The sequence below is a fragment of the Rhinopithecus bieti genome, unplaced genomic scaffold, assembly GCF_001698545.2.
Source record: "Rhinopithecus bieti isolate Rb0 unplaced genomic scaffold, ASM169854v2 scaffold_15197, whole genome shotgun sequence".
Lineage (NCBI taxonomy): Eukaryota > Metazoa > Chordata > Mammalia > Primates > Cercopithecidae > Rhinopithecus > Rhinopithecus bieti.
In genome coordinates this window covers 1,746,706-1,770,267 of record NW_016808366.1, presented here as the reverse complement: position 1 = coordinate 1,770,267, position 23,562 = coordinate 1,746,706, and positions in this window count along the sequence as shown.

Below are 23,562 nucleotides of genomic sequence, written 5' to 3'. Positions count from 1 at the left end.
GCACAAGAAGCAAATACTAAATTATGTATGCCACTGAGATTCTGTAGTTGTTTCTAATCAGTAATTTTATGACAACAATTAATTGTCCTAATTGAACTAACCACTCAGAACTAGACAAAGAACATAACTCCTGTAATTGTGTTTTCTCACACAACACTTACACAAATTATGTATTTGTATGTATTAGATATTACTCAAGGTTTGTGGGAAATATACAGGATCATAATGGTTTCCAATATCAAAATTCTTAAAAGTGAAACTATTGTCAAGTCATTCAGCCATGTTACCATGATGAAGTTCTCGTTATCTATTTTCCTAGCATTTTCCCTCCTGAAGTGGCTCTGCAATTGAACAAGAGATTAATCTGCTTCTACATTCTCCATTCCTCTAGAATTTAAAAATCTTGAAGACAACTTAGGTAATACCATTGAAGACACAGGTATGAGCAAAGATTTCACAATGAAAATGCCAAAAGCAATTGCAACACAAGCAAAGGTCGACAAATGTTATCCAATTAAACTAAAGAACTTCTGTACAGCAAAAGAAACTATCAATGGAGTAAACAGACAACCCACAGAATGGGAGAAAAATTTTGTGAACTATGCATCTGCAAAAGGTCTAATATCCAACAAGATATTAAACACATCTAATACAAGAAATCTAAACAAATGTGTGTGTGTGTGTGTATATATGTATATATAAACAACCCCATTAAAATGTGTAAAGGATATGAATAGACACTTCTCAAAAGAAGACATACATGCAGTCAACAAACATATGGAAAAAAAAAAAAAGCTTAAAATCACTGACCATTAGATAAATGCGAATTAAAGTCACAATGAGATACCATCTCACACCAGTCAGAATGGGTATTATTAAAAAGTCAAAAAATAACAAATGCTGTTGAGGCTGTGGAGAAAAAGGAATGCTTATACATTGTTGGTGGGAGTGTAAATTAGTCCAACCATTGTAGAAGACATTGTGGCAGTTTCATAAATACCAAAAGACAGAAACTGAAGGTTTCTTAAACACCTTTTGATCCAGCAATTTCATTACTGGTTATATACCCAAAGGAATATAATTTATTCTATTTTAAAGATATATGCACACATATGTTTACTGCAGCACTATTTACAATAGCAAAGACATGGAATCAACCTAAATGTCCATCAATCATAGACTGGATAAAGAAAATGTGATATATAAACACCATGGTATACTATACAGCAATAAAAAGAATGCAATCATGTCCTTTGCAGGGATATAGATAGAGCTTGGGGACATTGTCTTTAGCAAACTAATGCAGGAACAGAAAAGCAAATACTGCGTGTTCTCACTTATAAGTGGGAGTGAATGAAGAGAACACTTGAACTCACGAGGGGAAACAAAATACATTGGGCTCTGTTGGAGGGTAGAGGATGGGAGGAGGGAGAGGATCCAGAAAAATAACTAATGGATACCAGGCTTAATACCTGGTGATGAAAAATCTTTCCAACAAACCCCATGACACACATTTATCTATGTAACAAACTTGCGCATGTATCTCTGGACCCAAAAGTTAAAAAAAATAAAATACCCCCATACTCTTCAACTGTGGGTTTCTGTTTACAGATGCTATATTGGGATCTACTGAACAGAATCAGTTAATTAGAGTTATCTATATTTAGAGTCATGTCTAAAAGAACTGGAAAAAATTGGCAATATAAATATTTCCTCCCCTTTTAGATTCTTGTAGATGAAAGTGAGCAAAAAAAAAAAAATTATTTTCCCACAAACAAAATTATGTATTCATCTTTTGAAGGTAGAACCTCCCATAATCATTTTATTGTAACTAATAACTTTTATTCTACATTAATACAACAATGGTTCTGTATGTTCCAATTTATTATTGACAAGTTGTGATTAGCAAGGTCCTATGTAATTGGAATAAACACCTACCATTATATGTTTTGAAGTATTCTGAAAATTAGGCATGTCCCAAATTATTCCAAAGGGAAATCTTCTACAAAATTGTATTAGAAAGTTTGTGTTAACTCAGAAATGCCAAAATGATATTTAAAGGGAGAGAAATATTAGAAGTAGAGTATATTTAATCTGAGGCTCCGGAAACAACTAGGCTGGGATTAATAATTTAGTCATGATTAGAACGTGGTCTAATTTAAAGAAAATATATCAATAAGCTGTCCTTATCAAATTTCCTTTCTGCAAAGATCACCTTAGTAGCAACATGGAGACTAAGTTGAAAGGGACATAGAAAGACAAATTAAATATTTACTGTATTCATGAAAAATAAAAGTGATTGTTTTCATGAAAATCAAATAACATTAGCTACATTAGGAAGAGATTTAGGAAGCAAAACAATGGAACTGTTGAGTGATGTTGGTAGTCATGAAGAGAGGCTACATGAAGATTGCTCCATGATTCACACTTCAGTGTGAATTAGCAGATAGGTTATTATGATATCTACATGTTTCTTATACATTCAACATATATTAAATTTTTTTATCCAATTGCATCTGATTGAAATATCAGATATTGCAAACGAACCTGTATTCATTTTAACAAAGCACCTCTAGTCATTCAGTGGAAAAATACCTGGAGGAATTTTCTCCTATTTTGTCTTTCAGATATGCTTTTTATAGTGATTTCAGGAACAGTAGGTTTATTTGTAGAGGAAGTCAGTGTGGTTAGCATATTAGGTCACTTATTCCGAAGAGGGAAAATACTGTTGTATCTCTCAGTGAAATGGGCAAGTATATGCATGACAACAAGTGGGACTTCCTGGAAATACTAAATCTCATGTCTTGAAGCATCATAAAGTATAAGATGGATAGAACCAGTGACCTGGTAGCTCATAAATTTTATCCTGCTTGAGCTGACTCATAGCAGTTTCCAGTTTTAGGATTTTTTTTTCATTAAACTGGAATTGGGATAAAAAATGTATCTATATTTGCTGTATGTCAGATTCATACCTCAAAGGCTGTCATTGGTCAAAAGATAAAATCTAACTGGAGGGGAAACCAACATTCAGAAAAGAAGCATTAAAAGAAAAAGGAGAGGGAGATTCTTGATGTCAATCCTGTATGTGTATTGGGTTAAACACACAACATTGGGGTAATTTCTGACTATGGGTCAGTGAATTCCCTTTTATGCACAAGCTATTTTCACTTGGAATTTTGAGTTTAAAGTCAATGGTCATGCAAACGCCATTTTGTACAAATGATTTGCAACTTTTAAAAAGGGGATCATTTACATGAAGTGTATAGTATATTTCATTAATACTAGACATCTTTTGAATTAGCTAGTTAATAAAATTGCAACCATAATTTTGGATTATTTTTTCTAATGGTTATATTCTAGTCTATGCTTTCACATAATGAATAATATATTCTATGTACAAAATTAAAAACGTTCTGGTACATCTTAACTATATAAACCACTGTCAAACCAATATATGATAATATTTCAGAAATTTAGAAATATGTTAAAGCTCTTGTGTGGTATCATTACCCTAGATTGCACTGCTCTTATATGTCTGTTGTGTAGACTGTTAAGTGACACTTGACATGCCTGGTATTTAAGTAGCTATAACTTGAAAACATTTAAAAGAATTATTAAAAAATTAGGATTTATAGCTACTCTATAGAACAAAATGCCTGTTTATGTATTAATTTCTTATTATAATCTAGAAGTAAAGACAAGGCTTTTAGTGAACAGTAGGTTTAGAATCAAGCTACTGAGTCAATAGAAAACATTCAAAATATTTCATTTGTGTGATCTAAAAGAACTGTTTGAATTATAAAAATATAAAATATATATATATATAGGGTCTGGGTGCAGTGGCTCATGCCTGTAATCCCAGCACTTTGGGAAGTTGAGGTGGGAGGATGACTTGAGTCCAGGAGGTAGATCAATTGAGCTGAGATAACATCACTGTACTCCAGTCTGGGAGACAGAGTGAGATCCTGTTTTGGAATAAATAAATAAATAAATAAATAAATAAATAAATAAATAAATAGTGTTACAGGCGTGTCTTTGCTCTTAGAGTTCCCAGGATGGTGGTAGGCCATTCCCAAGATGGCAGCAAGACTTTTGTTCTCTGACCTGAGGTTCTTGGCCTCACGGATTCGAAGGAATGGAACCTTGGGCCATGCGGTGAGTCTTACAGCTCTATTAGAAGCCATGGGTCACGGAAGAGAACCGTGGAACCCAGCAACTAGTGTTGAGCTAGATTAGGACAAACCTGGGCACTTAGTCATACAGAAACAATGGCAACCTTCTAGCCTCATCTGGAGTGGCAATGGGCGCCTTGCTGGATCAGAAGCACAGCGGACACCCTGCCCAGATCCAGAGGGGTGGGAGTCAGCAGAGGGTCTGTGAAGACCGCAAACAGCAGTGGTGGACAGCAAGCAAAAGCTCAGCTCAAGCCGTAACAAACACGGACCAGAAGAGTGTTCAGTTGCAAGATTTAATAGAGTGAAAACAGAGCTCCCATACAATAGGAGGGGACCCAAAGGGGTTTGCCGCTCCCGGCTTGAATGCCTGGGTTTTCATCTTGATCATTGCCCCTCCCCCATGCTCTCAGGTGATATATGATCTGACAATTTCTTTTCCTCCTGCTTTTAGCCTAATTTGTATTTTAGTGAGCCCTCTTTACTACCTGATTGGTGGGGTGTGAACTGAGTTACAAACCGTGTTTAAAGGTGGGTGTGGTCACCTTCCCCAGCTAGGCTTAAGAATTCTTAGTAGGTCTAGGAAATCCAGCTAGTCCTGTCTCTCAATAGGATATGATGCCATCATGATGTCAGTCTAAACATACTTCTTATTTGACTAAAGCATAAGCTTTGGCTATATCAAAATAACTGATTGAGAATCAAAGAAAGTCTGTAATATTAAATTATATTTTTCAAATTAGAGATTATATTTTGAGAATAATTATTTAATCCCCAAAAGTTTGATTTTTTTGATTATCAATATCAATGGTATTCTTTCAGTGTAATTTCTACTACCCTCATAGAATGAATGTAATTAAACACACACACAGAGAGAGAGAGAGAGATGGAAAGAAAGAAAGAAAAAAAGAAAGAAAGAAAGAGTAAGAAAGAAAGAAAGAAAAGGAAAAAAGAAAGCAAGAAAGCAAAAGAAAGAAAGAGAAAGAAAACACTGAGAGCTGAGAATTAACTGAACAACAGTTTTGTGAGACTGTTTTGAAAATTTTAAGAAAACATTTTACACTATCATGTTTACATATAAAAGGAAAATAATTGTTTTAAAATTATGAGCTACAAAAATACTACTGTTTAATTTGTCTTTTAGAAATATTAAACATTACTTATTTTAACCCTCCTCAAATAAGATTACTGTAGAAGAGTAAAAGATTACTTGAATTTCTGAAGAAATCCAGGGTCAAGGCTTGTGACTTTGTATTTACAGCACTTGGCCATAATTAAATCTCCATCATGTTTAGTGAGATCCTTAACAGAGTATCCTATCTCTTTGAGATAACATTGCAATTACTATATCATTCGATTTAAAATTACTAGATATGCTCTTATCATTTGGCAGATGTTTTAAATGTTGTTACCATACTTGTAGAAATGACATAGGCCAGAACAAACATCTTAATTTCTTATATGACAGTTTTGCAAGTTGGTTGCCAGTGAACAGAACCAGACTGGCACTTCAGTAAGTAATCTATTTGACATTCAGTGTTTTTAAAAAGAAACTTAATTAACACACATAAAATTATGATATTTCATATAAAAGCATGCTTTTTTGTTTCTCTCCAAAATTGGCAAAAATAGGCTCACGATCTCAGCAAGTAAGAATCCATTTGAGGAGAGTAGCAGTTGTCCATTTAGATGAAGCACCACAACTTACTATTTTTATTTTCTATATATTTTGCTAATTTGTATCAAAAATGACCGCTTTAACACTTTGACTATGTGATTTCCGTTATATAATAAGTTTTAAAATTCATGATAAATTGTTTCTTAGACAAAATAATACAAATAAAATATATTATAAATATCAAAACAGACTAGCTCTTTAAACTGCAAAAGTAGACTCAACACTAATTGTTATAAAGACTGATCATACCATAAGCCTTAAATAAAAACATAAATTTGGAATACAAAATTAATTTTTAAAAAATTGACAGGTAACATTGCATGTTTTTATAATGCACAACATGATGTTTTAAAGTGTATATACATTGTAGAATGGTTAAATTTAGCTAATTACAAATGCATCACCTCACGTAGCACGAAATATTTTCATGGAGAACAGCTTATCACAAAATAAGCAATGTTCATAAACTTAAATGACTGAAAGTGAGAAATTGAGTCACCAATTTCTATATTTGTGAACAGAAAGAATTGTAGTTTTTCTTCTAACATAGAATGCTATATCATGTATATGAAATATTGGTCCTTAGACATGAAATACTGCTCTCAAAAATGAACTCAAGTAATACTTGAATTACAATCAGAGTAGTTGTACTCTGTAATGGAGTACCACTATGTTTTGTACAAATTCTACTTATCATCTTAGAGTTTTATTTGATCAACTACAAGAAAGAGTATAGAATCCTAATTTTAAGTGCCATTATGCAAATTAGATAAATTGATTTTCAAAGGCCTTACAAATGGTAAAATGTGTGGAATATAATGGGTTTTCCACTACCTTCTATTTTACTGAACTCCAAGCTCTTGGTGTGATTATGACACACAAACATTGAACAACAACAAAAAAGGAAACTGAAACTCTTGCCAATTATTAATATAGATATTGTACCAAAACATCACATTTATTTTAACATATAAAACGTTTTAGATCATACTAGTAAGAAAAAAATCTTGATATAAAAATCTGTATCAACTTTTATTTTATTTTTTATTGATCAGCTTTTCCTGAGTATATCTGTTAAAGTACACTCGGAATGAATTTTTCAATATTATATTAATTTATAAAATAATTGTACATGGTTATGTAGATTTCTACAATCTTAATGTCAGGCACAGACCATAGGCAAAATAATTACATAATATTCATATTTATAATAAAGAATCAACAGTAATATGTAATATCAAACAACTTATTATAGTCGTCAAATATACTGATATCTAATAGTAAACATATATAACAGAATGTTGTGAAGCCATTGAAATAGTTACAATTTTAAAAATAATATTAGAACTTTCTTATGATATATTAACACAATTTTATTATTAGAAATATACCATTTTGTAGTTGATTCAACAAATATTTGCTGATAATTTCTCATGTGCCAGAAACTATTCTAAGTGATAGAGATACAGCAATAAACAAAACTGATAAAAAAAAACTTTGTTTAATAGAACATGTTTTATTAAGCAAAATGTACACTATAAAATTAAGGAAATTATGTAGCATTTTTGGAGAAAGAACGATGAATTAATATTTTAAAAGGGTGGTCAGGGAAGCCTTCAATAAGAAGATAACATTGAGTAAGGACATGAAAGAGATGAGGTGCAAGTCACAAATAAATTCAAAGGAACCTGGTTTAGTAAGAGCCATAATATCATGTTCCATATACAAAAACGAGACTGCTGTTCTTAAAGGCATTGAGTGGGAAGGAGTGAGATCCAGACTGAAGTGAGCTTAAGGAATAAATAAGAAAAATTACAGACAGAGAAAGCAATGACCTTTTGGAAGAGTTTTGGCAGTAAAGAGCAAAGAGATTTTAAGATAATTTGTGGGACCACAAAAACTTTTTTTTTTTTTTAATGAGAGAAAATGGAAAAGTTAGAGAGAAAAAAAGAAAGATAAAAAGGAAAATTGCTTGAATAATGTGTTTGAGTAGATAACAAAAATGATATCTAGTTTAGAAATGAAAGGCCGGGCGCGGTGGCTCAAGCCTGTAATCCCAGCACTTTGGGAGGCCGAAACGGGCGGATCACGAGGTCAGGAGATCGAGACCATCCTGGTCTACACGGTGAAACCCCGTCTCTACTAAAAAATACAAAAAAACTAGCCGGGCGAGATGGCGGGCGCCTGTATTCCCAGCTACTCGGGAGGCTGAGGCAGGAGAATGGCGTAAACCCGGGAGGCGGAGCTTGCCGTGAGCTGAGATCCGGCCACTGCACTCCAGCCTGGGCGACAGAGCGAGACTCCGTCTCAAAAAAAAAAAAAAAAAAAAAAAAAAAAAAATAGAAATGAAAAAAGGTAAACTTACACAGGACTATGGCTAACTTACAACTGGAGGAAGACCTGGAAAGAGGTGGCCTTACTCTTTGACCTATTAAGTCCCATTAATTGGACAACAAGACAAAAATACATAAACACAGAAAATTGGCTTTTATCCTGTCTACCATCATATATGGTCTTCAACCTTCCACTAATTAACTCCACATTTGTCAACAAAATCCACTATCCTTGATTCAGGAATTAATATAAGCTACCTCGCATGTCTTAAAATTGATCACATACATTCCTTGATCAGATGAACAAAGCCTGAAAATAGTGACTTACTAATGAAGTATACGTGCTATAACTTTTCTGGCAAAATGTAGACATTTAAATTAAAAGATTTACAATAATAAGATTGATAAAATAGATTTCTTAAATACAAACTTTATCCCACCTTTTCCTTACTACATCTCTTAGGAGAGAGAAGACCCATAAACTGAGGAATTGAAATATACATGGAAATAGAAAATTGACTTCTAACTTGTCTACCTTTAGATATGGCCTTCGACCTTCCACTAATTAACTCCGTATTTTTAAATAAAATCCTTGACCTTGACTCAGGTATTAAAATGATGGAGGCTACCTTACAGCTCCACTTACCAATGGCCATGAAGGTAATAAATAATAAATAAAGGACAGATAAAGGGGAACTGTCTTAGTGGGCATAACTTTGGGAAATACTCTTGGTTGCCACTTTCTGTGAGTGGCTTTATTCACATAGTGGTATGAATCTTTACTAATTCATAAATGATAACAAATGGGTTTTCTAGAAAGACAAAATTGAGGTGACAAGGAGATCTGAGAAAGAGATACACTGAGGGACTGAGGAAATTTAGTGTTTCTCATTCTTAAGTTCATCAATGGACAATTCCTTATTTCACATTGCTGTTTTCTATTTTGTCTTTTGAAACCTGACATTAGCAAAGAGGACCTGTTTCAGTTAAACATATCCTCTCCTTTGTCATTTTCTTACTTTCAAACTTATGTCATAGTCCTAATTTTGAGCAAAGTTTACAATGTGGCTTCAAGAAATAAGAATCTCTATCAAGATGCTACATAGGCTCTCTGCCTACCATAGCATGCTTCATGTTGACGGTTAAATTCCCTGAATTACCTCTAATCATATTATTACAAAGATGCTCAGTGCAACAAGCTCACATTGCAGTTTTTATCATTATGATCGTACCTTTACCAAATAAGTGTCATATCCAGTACCTACCTGACTACTTCACCTTTCATCTGTATCTCAAACCAATCTACCACTGATTAAAACTTTCATAATGATAATGCTATGCATACAAGAGATTATCCCCAACACCTCTCAATAAATATACACACAATTGTTATAAATAATAATTCTGCAATTGCCTTCAGAATATGGATAAATCCAAATCTTCAATTAATTTGGTGTGTTGCTTTCTTAAGTTACTCCTGGTTCCAGCAATTTTTGTTCAGAAATCCTGCAACATGTAAAAATATGAAATATTTTCTCTAAAGTTCCACATATGGGAATAGGTTCCTATTATATTTTGGGGTAAATAAATATAAATAGATCTAGCATACAATTTTGTAATTTTACACATACATAATATTGTAGGTTGTGTTCCATTTTGTTATATAAATAGACACAGAGAAACATTCCAGTATACATCAAAATGTTGGATGTTTGTCTTTTTTCCCTTTTCCTTTCTACATAAACTAGAGTTTTTCTTGCTGAGTTTTGTTTGTTTGCTTGGTTTTACTTTATGTCAGTAAAATAAATGTAAATATCAGGGAAAAAAGTCAAAATCATTTGGGAAAAAATATTATCCATATATTTTTTTCCTAAAATAACAAATGTGGAAGCAGAAAAAAGTTACCCACATTTTCTTAGTATCAAAAGAGTAATCCTGAATCCCTTTATTTATCAATACTTTTTATTTGTCATACAAATAACCTTTTGTTTTAGAGTTTACTAATAAATATGAACTGGAGTTAAAGCCTGTGCAACTCTAATTAACAGTCATCCAGGAAACATTTCCTTGCTAAGATAATTTTATTTACTCAGATACTTTCTGTTGAGTAGTAATTAAAATCCTTTATGATAAAACTGAAGACAAAGTTCTTTAAATAACAGGACTAAACAATAAGCAGAAAACCAGGAACCTTGCTAAGTTTACATTGGTACTACGTCTTATAAAAATGTTTTCCCTGTTTTGAGATTAAAAATGAGTTATCTCAATGATATTATATAAAAGTTTTTCTAGATATTCAAATTCTAAAAATGTAATGGTATCCCTAATGCATTGTAGCCATGAATCCTCAATAATTACATATAAAACTTCATTTAATCTGCCATTTGTAAGACATTTGTGTGTTTCCATTTTTCTTTATTTATAAAAATGCCATTACATTTTGTTCTGACATTTTTCTCCATTTTTAGACAAAATTTAATTAATAAAATAACTAACTTTAGCTGAATATTTGTCTTAAATTTGTGATAGGCTTTTTTATATCAAATGGTGTCATTCTAAAGTAATGACTGCATACCTTGTTGTCAGATATTTTATTTATTCAGCTCCTCTGTACAAAACAAAGTAACTGAGTATTTATTTCAGTAAAGTATCAGGCAAACAAAGGGAGAGAGAAAAACTAAGAGTGGTACAAGAACTTGACTCCATTTGAGACTTACTGCTATTACCTTAATAGTCATTACATTTTAGAGTTTTTCCCCACTCTGTAGTATAAATATATTGACGTTGGTAATCTTCAATGTCATTATAAACTCCATCATTCTAATAATGAATTTATGAAAAATTTCTTACATTGTTGAGGATAAAGTAGAAATTGATTATTAATTTAAAATAGCACAGATAATACCCAGAAAACATTTCCTGAGGTCTTAATACGTAGCATTAATTAGAGGAGACTAATTATGTTTTTATTAAATTATTTAATTTTTATTTGTAATCTTAAATACATTAATTCTTTAGAAATTCAGCCATAAAACTTATATGATTATAAATACATTTGAAAAATTCTAACTCTACAAAGTTATTTAAAAAGGCACAACATTTTTGTATTATTGCATAAATAAGATAGATGACTATTTATCAAAAGTCATACAAACCTAGATTTGAGTTTTTTTATAATGATTGTATCATTTCATGTCAGTATAGTCAGTCACACTCTATTTCATTTTTACAAGCAAAAGTCATCTAGTTATTCAAACCTACTGGAAGGAAAGATGGTTCAAAAGAACAGAAAAAACAAGGTCCGTGAAGGAATAAATTATATGCATTGAACATAGAAATTGGTTGAATTCACGACGTGTGTTTCAGAAATATTATTATTTTTCATGGCATCATAAAGAAAGTTATATCATTATATAATTAATAAGGCAAAATGAATGATAGCTAGGAAGTTTACTCCATGTGTTTTAAAAACTCTACCTACTTTCTGAGCATGCCGAAAAGGAGCAAGAAGTACTGATGGTGATAATGATGATAAAGAAGAATGCAAAGGCACTGCAGAATTTATTCACTTTCATTTATCCTTGTATATTAATGACAGATTTTAATATTTTTAATCATTTGAATTTCCTTAATAATGACAATAATAAGAGTAATCTGATAATAGAGAAAAAACAAGGGCTTAATCAAAAAGTTAATAAACATTAAATCTAAGGCAATCATATCACCATCCTCTTATTTTATCTGAAAAAAAGAGCTAATTTTTATGAGAGCTAAATGATGATGATTTTTTTTTCTACTGAATGATTAAAAGTATAAAACAAAACTGTCAGAAAAAATACCCTCCTTCATTTTATTGGTTAATTTATGCTTGGTTAAATGATTAAATATGAAAAAGTCAGTTTTTTTAACAAATGGTAATGAACTTTTGAACTGCATCTTGAAAACTATAGTATCTTGAAGAAAAACATATTATTATTGATGCTATGTTTTTCAAGGCTTCTAACATAAAAGCAAAACATTGCTAATCTCAAGAAGGTAATTAAATCAATTTTCGATTATGTTATTTTAAAAAGAATTTCAGTAATAAAATGTCTGTTGAAAACCAAATTATTTTATTTAAATCTAATATAAAGGATAAACTGAAATGTTTAAATTTTTTAAAGATGAAAACAACACACAAAACATTGCCTGACCCTTATATCTCTAAGACATGAATAAGAGACTATATCTTTTCAAACAGATTTAAACTTACCTACCCCTTACTCTGAAAGGGTAGGTGAGCTGCTGGAATAACAGACCCGGCTGCTTACTCATTCTTATTCCCAGATTATTGGTAGAAGTAAATATAAACATCAGAAAAAATTAAATAAAAAAATGAATGTGAAGTATTTGGCTGTACACATAGTCCAGATTAACAAAATATTTCAGGAAAATCTGCATCATGAAATAGATGTACCAAACCCAACTAAAGAAAGAACTACCACTCTAGAAAGCTGTAACAGTAAAAACAACTGTGAACATATTTTAAAAATATACAGAGAGCTCTCATTTTGCACGGCTCTGGTACTGTGTCAGCAAAGCTGGGATGTGGGGGGAGCTGTCTTTAATTAATGAGATGCTGCTTCATCTTCCCAATCTCTCGCCTGCTTCTCAGTACTTATTTTCTGGCATACACTGCTGTCAAGACTTTTTCCAACAGTCTTATCCTGATTTGAACATTTTTCAAAAGACAGCTCTCAAACAGTGAAATAAATCTACATTCTGTCACCCCATACAAGATATTCTGTAGCCAAATTTTCTCTGGATACATCGAGTTCATCCTGGTCACATTTCTTTTAATTTTGGGTTACTCTCTTTTGATATTTGCTAAGTTATAAAATTCCTTTAAGATTCAGATTAATTTCAAGTTCTGTCTTTCATGAAATCTCATCTGCTTTTTTAATGGCCCATTTGGCCAAACTACTGTTTTCTCTCTGTTTTTAGATGTAAAATATATCTGGTAGATGGATTTTACAAAATGTACAAAATGTCTTCTTACCAGTATTAAAAGTTAGTCAGTAAAAGCAGAAGCCACATTTTATCTACACATATATGTGTGTGTGTATATATATGTATATATATGTGTATATATGTAAACACACATGTATGTATGTATACATGTAACACATAATGCTCTCACTGACTCTAAACTTTAAATTTCTAAACACTAAGGGGAAACTCACTAGCAGAGCACAATATACCCTAAGGAAATTGAAATGTAGCAACAACAACAAAAATGATGGGAGGATTCATTACTCTGTAATAGGTATCTGAGGCAATTGCTATTGAAACTTTCAAGCACCAGTGGGTGCTCACATCTGGAATGCCTATGCTTTGGGAAGCTGAGGCAGGAGAATCACCTGAGGCCAGAGATTCTACACCAGCCTGGGCAACATAGCGAGACCCCATCTTTATAAGAAGTTTAAAAATTAGCCAGACATGGTGGTGCACCCCTATTGTCCTAACTACCTGGGAGGCTAAGATGGGGGGACTGCTTGAGCTTAGGATTTTGAGGGTGCAGTGAGCTATGATTGTTCCCCTGTGCTCTAGCCTGAATTACAGAGTGAGACCTTGTCTCAAAAAAGAAAAAGAAAGAAAGAAAAAAATTTTCAAGCAATTTCAGCCTTATTTTCATACAATTTTTACATAGCTAGGTATTTTATATTTTGTAATCATTTCACTTCAAAGCAATTGTGTCTTACACTAATAAAATTCCCTTCTATTGCTGTTACCAGAACAACACATGATATTGCAGAAATAAAAAGCAATGGTAACAAAGGCAACGTTCATGAAATGACAAATGATTTAACAAAAATTAGAAATGCAAAGAATTTATTTATATGCATTTGAATTAACATTAGGGCAAAAGTAAAATTTATTTTTAAAGGCATTGTAATTTTAAAAAATTGTATGAACAAACATTGACATACCTCTCTTGTGTTTAGCTTTATTTGAGAGTTAGTTTATCAATAAACTGTATCATCTTGACAATACAATGTGCTCTTCAGAGATTTTTAAATGTGGTTTCTTACTAAAAGAAACATTTAATAGTTTTCATATAACTTCTACATTTTAAAATTTATTGTAAACATATTTTAAAAGAATGCAAAATAATGGACCCAGAAACAAATATATTTGAATCATCATATTAAATCTTTAAATTGTTTAATGTTACACACCATATAATTTATACAAAGGAGACCAACGTCGTGGCCAAGGATTAATAAATCTGACAAACTACTAATTATTTTTAAATTATCTGTAATAACAGTTTACCCAATTGTTTTAAGTTGCATTCTATTTGTGCCAAGTATAGAACCAGTGACAAGTACCAAACTTCTAATTTAGGAGAGTAACTATAAACTGGAATAATGATCTACAGAATATTTAATATGTGCACTATCTGAGTTAACACAGTGATATAATATACAGTTAAGTTTGTATTGTTTTCCTTTTAGAATTTATTATTTTAAATAATTGGTACTTTTTTATTCTCTCAAGACTCTTTCCTTTACCAACAGACATAATTTTCAAAATACAAATATAGCTATTAAGTCTATTATAATTTCAAGAAATCTATACCCAATCTTATTCTCAGACTTCCAGAAGTAAAACTGAGAGTATCTGCTACACTTATTTACTTGTCTCTAAACAAACTATTACATTTTTTTTGAGAAAATAGTGGTTATTGTATTCTAAGAACAGTATGTAGAAGTGTGAATTATTATTGTTATTATTTACCACCAGAAATTCACTCAAACTAATTACCCATTATAACATTTTTTCTTTGGATGAAGAAATAAGTAGAACTATTCTGCAGACCTCTGAAGACTGTGGAGAAGAAAAGGCCATTTACAGTTCCAAGATTTTTGTACTTTCACACTAAACACAATAATGCCATCTTTTATCATTTATGTACCTTTTCTACACGATGTATTGTCATATTGAAATTTAAAAGGAATATTGAACAAGATCTGTCTCACGAACAACTTAAAAATATATGTTACTGAATCTCTCTTCTCTGCAAGTTTTAGTATCTTTAAAAAAAAAAAAAAAAAAAAAAAAAAAAAAAAAACCTCTACTTAAGAATCCAACTGTCCATAAACCTGATTTGAGTTGATCGACTATCTGTAAATGGTTGTCTGATGTAGGCGTAGATAGATTCTGTGTTATCAATAATAATGATAGCATTTATCCTGTATTATACCCACGGATCTTAAGAACTTGGTTTTAATTTTTTCCATAAATGACCAACAATAGCATGACGTGAATAAAGCAAAATAAAAATAACACAGAATGTAAATATGTGGTGCTTTCCTCTAACTATTCCGTGCAGACCATATTTGCACTGGCCCAATAGCACACATGGAAAGATATAAACTGCTTATTAAATCAACCAGCTACAATAAGAAACCCATTTTCCATTACCAAAGATACCAAACTCAAGAAGGGTGAGGGAAAATACATTTTTTTCTAACAACATTCTTGGCAAGGTGGAAAAGAACTAATCAAGTCTCTACTCTTGAAATATTAATGCAGAAATAAACTTTAGAAAACATGACTGCATCTTATTTGAGGTTTAATGTCAAAATATAAAACCCCACATACGTCACTCTTGAAACACGAAGTATTATTCAACAGTGAAAATAGCATCTGGAATCTGTAGTTAATTACTAAATATTATGTACTGCCTATTAATCATTGCTGCTTTCAATAGCTAGTGCTCGCTGACTAGATTGAACTATACAGGGCAAGAATAAGAAAACAGCTCTCATTTCACAGTTGCTCTTCTTGGTTCTGCCGCATCTTCTGCTCAGCCCCAATGGGACTGCTTTCTGGAAAAAGGCCAGCCCGCCTCTTGCAATCATCCCATTGTTTCTTTAAAGGATTTCCGAACAGCATCCCTGGCTTAAATAAAGGAGAACACATTGTCCCTAATAGGGACTTCTCTCTTTCTACAATTTCCTAAAAAAAAAAAAAAAAAAAAAAAAAAAGGTCTTCTTTCTAAATGAACCACTTGCTTGCTTCCCCTTATATTAAACAGACAAGAGAAGAGGCACTAGGTGAATGGTGAAAGCCAGGTAGGTTGTACTGAGCAAATCTTCAGAGATGGAGATGGTACACCCTCCTCCCTTTTTTTGAAAAAAGTTGGCATGGTATCATATTTTCATTTTTGACCTTTTCCGAACTCTGAAGAAACAAGGAAAATAGGCCATTTACCGATTTTATTATATTAGTATTTCCTCCAGGGTGGATCAAAAGCTTAAATATAGGGAGAAAATCGAGGATGGTGGAGGGAAAACATTTGGCATTCTCGAAGAATCAGGGTGTGTTGTACCTTTCAGTGACCAAATTATTACTATCAACATATTCCAGTTCCAAATATTAGCATTTTTCTTTAATTAGGTCAAAAATAGTTTTTATCCTGAGAAATGATGCATTTTTAAAATTATAACCTTAACTTGATTTTACCCTAATGCCTTACTATATATTCTTATATATAGCACAAGCTAACTGCACCTAAAATATAGGAACAGTAATATCTAAACTGTTACATGACAAATAAATTTCATTTGTTTACCTAGGTACCTGTTTGAGAATAATCAAATTATTTTTGCAGAATTGTTGAGGAAGACCAGGCATACTTATATAAAATAGAAAGTTTCTTCATTTGGAGGAAAATATTTTTTATCTTTTACTTCTTCAATAAACAAAATTTGTAAAAGCTCAGATATAAAATTACTATCTCTTTCATAAAGAGACAGAAATTAAAATGATTTGGTGCTAATTTAAGAAGTTTTAACAACTAAATCGAACATTTTATCATTGCCTACATTGTGTACATAACACATTGCTAGACACTATAGTTATTCTAAATACTTGGGGCATAGTCCTTGATTTCCCAAAATTTGTATTTTGGTTGAGAGAATGTATTAGTCAGGGTTCTCTAGAGGGACAGAACTAATGGAATATATATATATATATATATATGAGTTTATTAAGTATTAACTCACATGATCACAAGATTCCACAATAGGCTGTGAAACTGAAGTCTGATGTTCGAGGTCAGGAAGCATCCAGTATGGGGGAAAGCTGTAGGCTGGGAGGCTAGGCCAGTCTCTCTTTCCACATTTTTCTGCCTGCTTATATTCTAGCTGTGCCGGCAGCTGATTAGATTGTGCCCACTCAGATTAAGGGTGGGTCTGCCTTTCCCAACCCACTGACTCAAATGTTAATCTCTTTTGGCAACACTCTCACAGACACACCCAGGATCAATAGTTTGTATCATTCAATCCAATCAAGTTGACACCAACTATTAACCATCCCATCACAGGGGGTAAGACAAGAAAACAGTAATTATAATATTAAAAATAAAGTATCAAGTGATGGTTACAGACTGATGGTTGAACTTGAAATTTCAAAAGGATAAGATGCTCAGGAAAGATATATGAAGGTATTAGAATCTAAGTTGAGTCAAATGAAGGATAGAAGCACTGAATTTTTAAAATGTGAGAATTTGCATTGGCAGGAAACTATAAGGGATATTCTAGCACAAAACACTGCCATCATGCACAAAATTAATAGATGACTCATAAACCAATAAGCATGGCGATGTTCCAATAACATTTTGTTTGTAGACCCTGAAATTTTATATTTATATAAGTTTCACATTTACCGTAATTTATTCCTTTTTTGGTATTTTTTTCAACCATATAAAAGCAAAAATCACCCTTAGTTCATTAACCATACAAAAATAGGGAGAAGCCAGTAGTTTGCTCGTGGTTGTACTTTACATGCTCTGTTTCAAGGACTAGAGTAAATCAGGAAAACCAGTAATGCAATTCTCTAGCAAATTTACAGAAATTTTAACAATTGGAAAAATAAAATGCATGTATTCTTTTTCTACAGCAGTATAATACTTTTCCAGAGAATTAGTGGTTTAAAACTATATTCTTGTATTATTTCACGAGGAATAAGTTTGTGAGTAAGAAGTCTGGCACAGCTCAGCGGGTTTCTTTATTCACTATCTCCTAAGACCAAAATCAAGCTTTTGGCGGGATAAGCTCTTATGTTGACACTCGGGGTAAGAATCCACTTCCTGGTTTACTCAGGTTGCGAGAATCCAGTTCCTTACCGATGCAGGAGTGAGTTTCCCAATTTCTTGCTCGCTGTTAGCCAGGAGCTGCTCTTAGTGACCACCTGCATCTCTTCTTATGCGGCCATCTTGAAACCAGCAGAGCTGGAAAGCCGTCTCATGCTTTGAATCTCTCTGCCTTCTTCTGCTTTCCTCATTTCACCAGCTATAAAAAGTTTTCTGCTTCATAGGATTTATGTGACTGGATTATATCCACCAAGATAATCTCTCTATTTTAAGGTCAACTCTATTGTTTAACATAACAATCATGAAAGTTGTATGTCATCAAATTGACCGGTTTTGAAGGTATGAGCATAGAATACAGGAGCAGGAGAATTTTAAAATGTTGCCTCCCACAGCACGTATTTCAGAGACATAAATAGAGGGAATATAAAGTAGGCAGACACATTGACAGGAAGGATTAACACATGGAAGAAACGGAAGTGCACCATTAACACAAAGGATATTACACATTTTTGTCAGTTGTCTAATGTCAAAAGAAGAAATAAAAATATGAGCAGGCGAAAAGTTCTTCATGTCTACAAATTAACACAAATTTATGGTTCTTTTTATTAGGGCTATCGATTAAATCACCCTAAAACTTATAGGTGTAAAACAATCAGTTTTACGCTCATAGATTCTTTGGGTCTGGAGTTCTAACAGGCTGTTCTGGGGATAGATTGTGTTTGAGCTATGTGAGTTAAACTAAAATTTGATTCTGAATTGATTATTTAATTGAGCTTCTTATATAAATGTACACTTAAGTAAATGTCTACTATGTATGTAAAATTTACAACTCATTATATGTTTTGAATTCACTATGAATTAACTTTATTTTTGTGTTTTGTATTTCTCTTCAAATACCAAGTGAAATGATGATATCTATATCTACATAGATATCAGATATCTATGATATCTGAGGCCTCAGCTGCAAGATCTGAAGATTAGGGTTTGGAATTATTTGAAGATTTGTTTACCCATGTGTTTAATGTTTGATGCTGGCTGTCAGCTGGGACTCTTGGCTAGCAACCTATATGCAGTCTCTCCACTTCGCCTGAGCTTCCTTACAACATGGTAGCTGTGTTTCAAAAGTAAGCATGTCAAGAGGGAGAGAACTACATAAAATCCACATTGCCTTTTATAACCTAGCCTTGGAAGTCACACTGTGTCGCTTCCCCTGCAATGGAAAAATGAGTTGTTTCACTGGGGCAAGAGAAGAGCAATCATATTCACCTCTTAAAAACCAGATGGCCAAGTTCTGGAAGAGCACAAGGGACCAGAAATATTGCAGTAGGCACTTTGGAAAATAAAATCTGCTACATTTATTGTTTGGGAAGCAGCAGTATTTTTTATCACACTAGTATAATTTGAAAAATGATAAAACTAATAAGAACAAATATTACTATATAATAGCAATGTTTATAACAAAAGTGAATGATGAATATGTTAAAAGTTTTTTGAAATGTGTATGAACACTAGAGCATTTGATGCAGCCATAAAGATTACAGTTAAGGGAAAGTTTGAAAAGAGATTCTAACATTAAAATAAATGCCTATAATAACAACAGATTTGTTTATATGGTAATTCTTTTAATGTTGATCACGGGACATATTCCTAGATTTTCTCATATTTTAACTAAGTGTATTAAAATATGCTATTTTTATTGATATAAGTAGTAAAAATTTTGAGATTCTGAAGACACAACATTTTTCTTCCTTTTTTGTGTAGGAAAAGCTCTTCCCCAAATGCATAATTCTTTTGATCAGAATCACTCAACAGGTGTGTGACTTTTTTTTTTCTTTTTTCTTTTATGTAGAAAATCCTTGAAAAAATATCTTACATGATGAGTTTGCAACAGCTAGACTATAAAAATCTTAACTTGTTATAGCCGATAGTGTTTGCTACTGGCTATAGAAGGACAATTCATGCACTTTCTGTTCAATGGAACTTTTACTCAGTCTTCTAAGTAATTTTCTAATCAAAAAGGATAATATATTACCCCATGAACCAAATGTAGACCACAAATTGCTTAGAGGAAATAGAACACCACAGCTCTAAACAACTAGAAAATAATCATTTCTGGTTTAAAAGAATCAGTGGAAAGACACTTTTTATAAATGAAAGAGTGTCTAGGGCTGTCGTTTCACTTGGTATTTGAAGAGAAATAAAAACACAAAAATAAAGTTAATTCATAGTGAATTCAAAACATATAATGAGTTGTAAATTTTACATACATAGTAGACATTTACTATAAGAAGTTCAATTAAATAATCAATTCAGAATCAAATTTTAGTTTAACTCACAAAGGAATTGTGGAAATATTTTTTCCCTTAAACTGTAATCTGTGTTCCTATTTCTCCACATGTAGCAAATTATTTTCTGTTCATCTGCAACCATTATGACCTCGAGATGTCTTTTCCTTATTTAAGAATCTCAGTTTTAATATTTATTTAGACAAATAATAAACATAGCACTTAAGAACATGAATTATGTTCATTAAAACTGTTATTGTTAAAGCTGTTCCTAACATGATCTGTAAGGTGCACTCAATCTGTAAAACTAGGTTTGGTTGTGCTTAGTCATGGTGTGATAAGTATCTGTAGTTTTTACACGCTAATACACTTAACTTAAACACCAAATCTTCAGATAATAAATATTAATCTATTCATTAGAATTGTCAATTTTGTTAATTATCACATAAAGTTTGTTACCAGTTATCTATTTATGATTAGGGCATTTCAATTTCAGGCATCTCTGGAATTCTCTTCTGGTGATTCCCACATGGCTCTTCTAATTATATCAATCAAGTTTGCTTAAAAGTATTAATACACACCATGTATCAAACTCCATTATTTTTAATCCATTTATTTTTCTTCATAACACTTTTTTCTATTTCAAATATTAGATAATCATTTATGAATTTATTTATTTTATCAGTCCTTCCTCAACCTAAAAGGGAAAGGTCAATGAGAGCAGATAATTTGGTTCTTATGTTTATTGGTCTTCCTGTTCCTCCAAAGACTTTAAGTGTGGCTAGTAAGTAGAGGGAATTCAACAAATATTTGAGGAAGGATGGAAGGAAGGAAGGAAGGAGGGAAGGAAGGGACGGAGGGAGGGAGGGAAGGAAGGAAGGAAAGAAGGAAGGAAGGAAGGGAGGGAGAGAAATTCATACCTCAATGTTGTGGGAAATATTCAATGACAAATAACTGCTGTGTAATTGTGTTAATGATAAATAATGTTATAAAAAATACATAAAATTAAATATATATAAACATACACATACACATACATACATTATACACATATGACAATACACATGCATACATTACAAATATATTATATGTATGTATACATTATATCCATAATATGTACATAAACACATACATTAAATATACATATATAATAAATAGAATTTTAGTAAAGTATATAAAGGTATTGTATAGTATATGGGGACATGTGATTAAAAAAAAAAAAGATGTAATTATAGGGTTCAGTGGCTCACACCTGTAGTCCCAGCATTTTGGGAGGCTGAGGCAGGTGGACCACCTGAGGTCATGGGTTTGAGATCAGCCCAGCCAACATGGTGAAACCCCGTCTCTACTAGAAATACAAAAATTATACGTGTGTGGTGGTGCTTGTAATCCCAGCTGCTCTGGAGGCTGAGGCACGAGAATTGCTTGAGTTGGGGAGGCAGAGGTTGCAGTGAACTGAGATCGCTCCACTGCACTCCAGCCTGGGCGACAGAGCAAGACTCCCTCTCAGAAAAAAAAAAAAAAAAAAAGATTAAATTATACACAAATAATTGACTTTATTTATATTATTGTCCATTTTATTACATAGACATGTAATCAGTCTGAAACAAGAAATAGAAACATGTTTAAACCAGACTAATATAGGTGAAAGACATCGTACAAAAGACAAAAGATTATATTGGAAACGTACCTGGATGCTTCACAGAACCCAAATCAGTGACAAAAAGAACAGTCAGTTACACACGATTGTGAAGCAAGAAATGGGAAGAAAGTCAAGAACCAAGATAGGAAAAGAAAGAGTTGTGTAAAAGACTACTTGTTTTCCTATTAGATTTTTTCATAAACAATCTGTAGTCTGGCTTCAACATAACCTTTCATTTGTAATTATGCTTTCCATCTGTCTGAGGCAACAAGGGATAGGTTTATTTCCTATTTTTCTCTTTGAGCAAATTTGTTATACTTCACTATGCAGATAGAATAAAACTGTCCCAGAGAAAGGCCCTGACTGATTCAGTCTATGCTACAGATATTCACAAAGTCACTGAGTATAATGGAACAGAGAATGTTTGAAACAATGAAAAAGTTTCATTTATACTGGGGCAAATGCACTTATTCTTTTATTCATGTTTTAGTATATTATATTGAACTATAGAAATAGTTTATTCCATTCTCCTCTAAGTGCTATAAATCTCTATCTGAGGTGAGGAAACTACTTCATTACATATGAATTATTGGGTCTTACATACTCACAAAATATAGTTCTCTATACTCTTAGTCCAATTAAAACAATCACTGCTGGCCTCTCAAAATAATCTTCAAATACTTAGCTTGATTTGAAAGTGATTGCTAGGTACAACATCTCACCCACACACCAAAATAATGAAATCAATGCCTAATATCTTTTCTTTGCTTCAATTTACCAGTCCTACCTTTTTGGGGGGTCAGGGAAGTCAAAGCAGGAGTGGAGGAGATAAAATAATAAATAAAATGCAAGTAAAAAATAAGCTATGAATTCCATTTTCCGTGCTTATTTGTTCTATTTTTATATAAAATTTGAATCAAACTCTCAAAGACTCTCAATTCGTTATATGTAAAATGAAGATATATATATCAATTCTGTGTCCTTGAAGTTTGAAAGCTATAATCTGTCAAATAACTGTAATATATTTATACTATTTATCTTGTTAATGATCAAATATTACTGCTGACTGTAAGTTATTTATATATTACTTTATTTTCATAAATAAGAATAGGATAATTAAGTCTTTATAACTTTTTTATGGAAAATGATAACATATCCAAAACTGCTATAGTTTTACCTAACCATATCTATAAGTAAAGATATGTTTAATAGTATATTACATTTAATATTATAATATTTTAGTTACAAAAGAGTTTTTTTTTTTGTAAAAATGTGACAAGAGCAATCAGATTAATTTGGTGATTTTTAAGT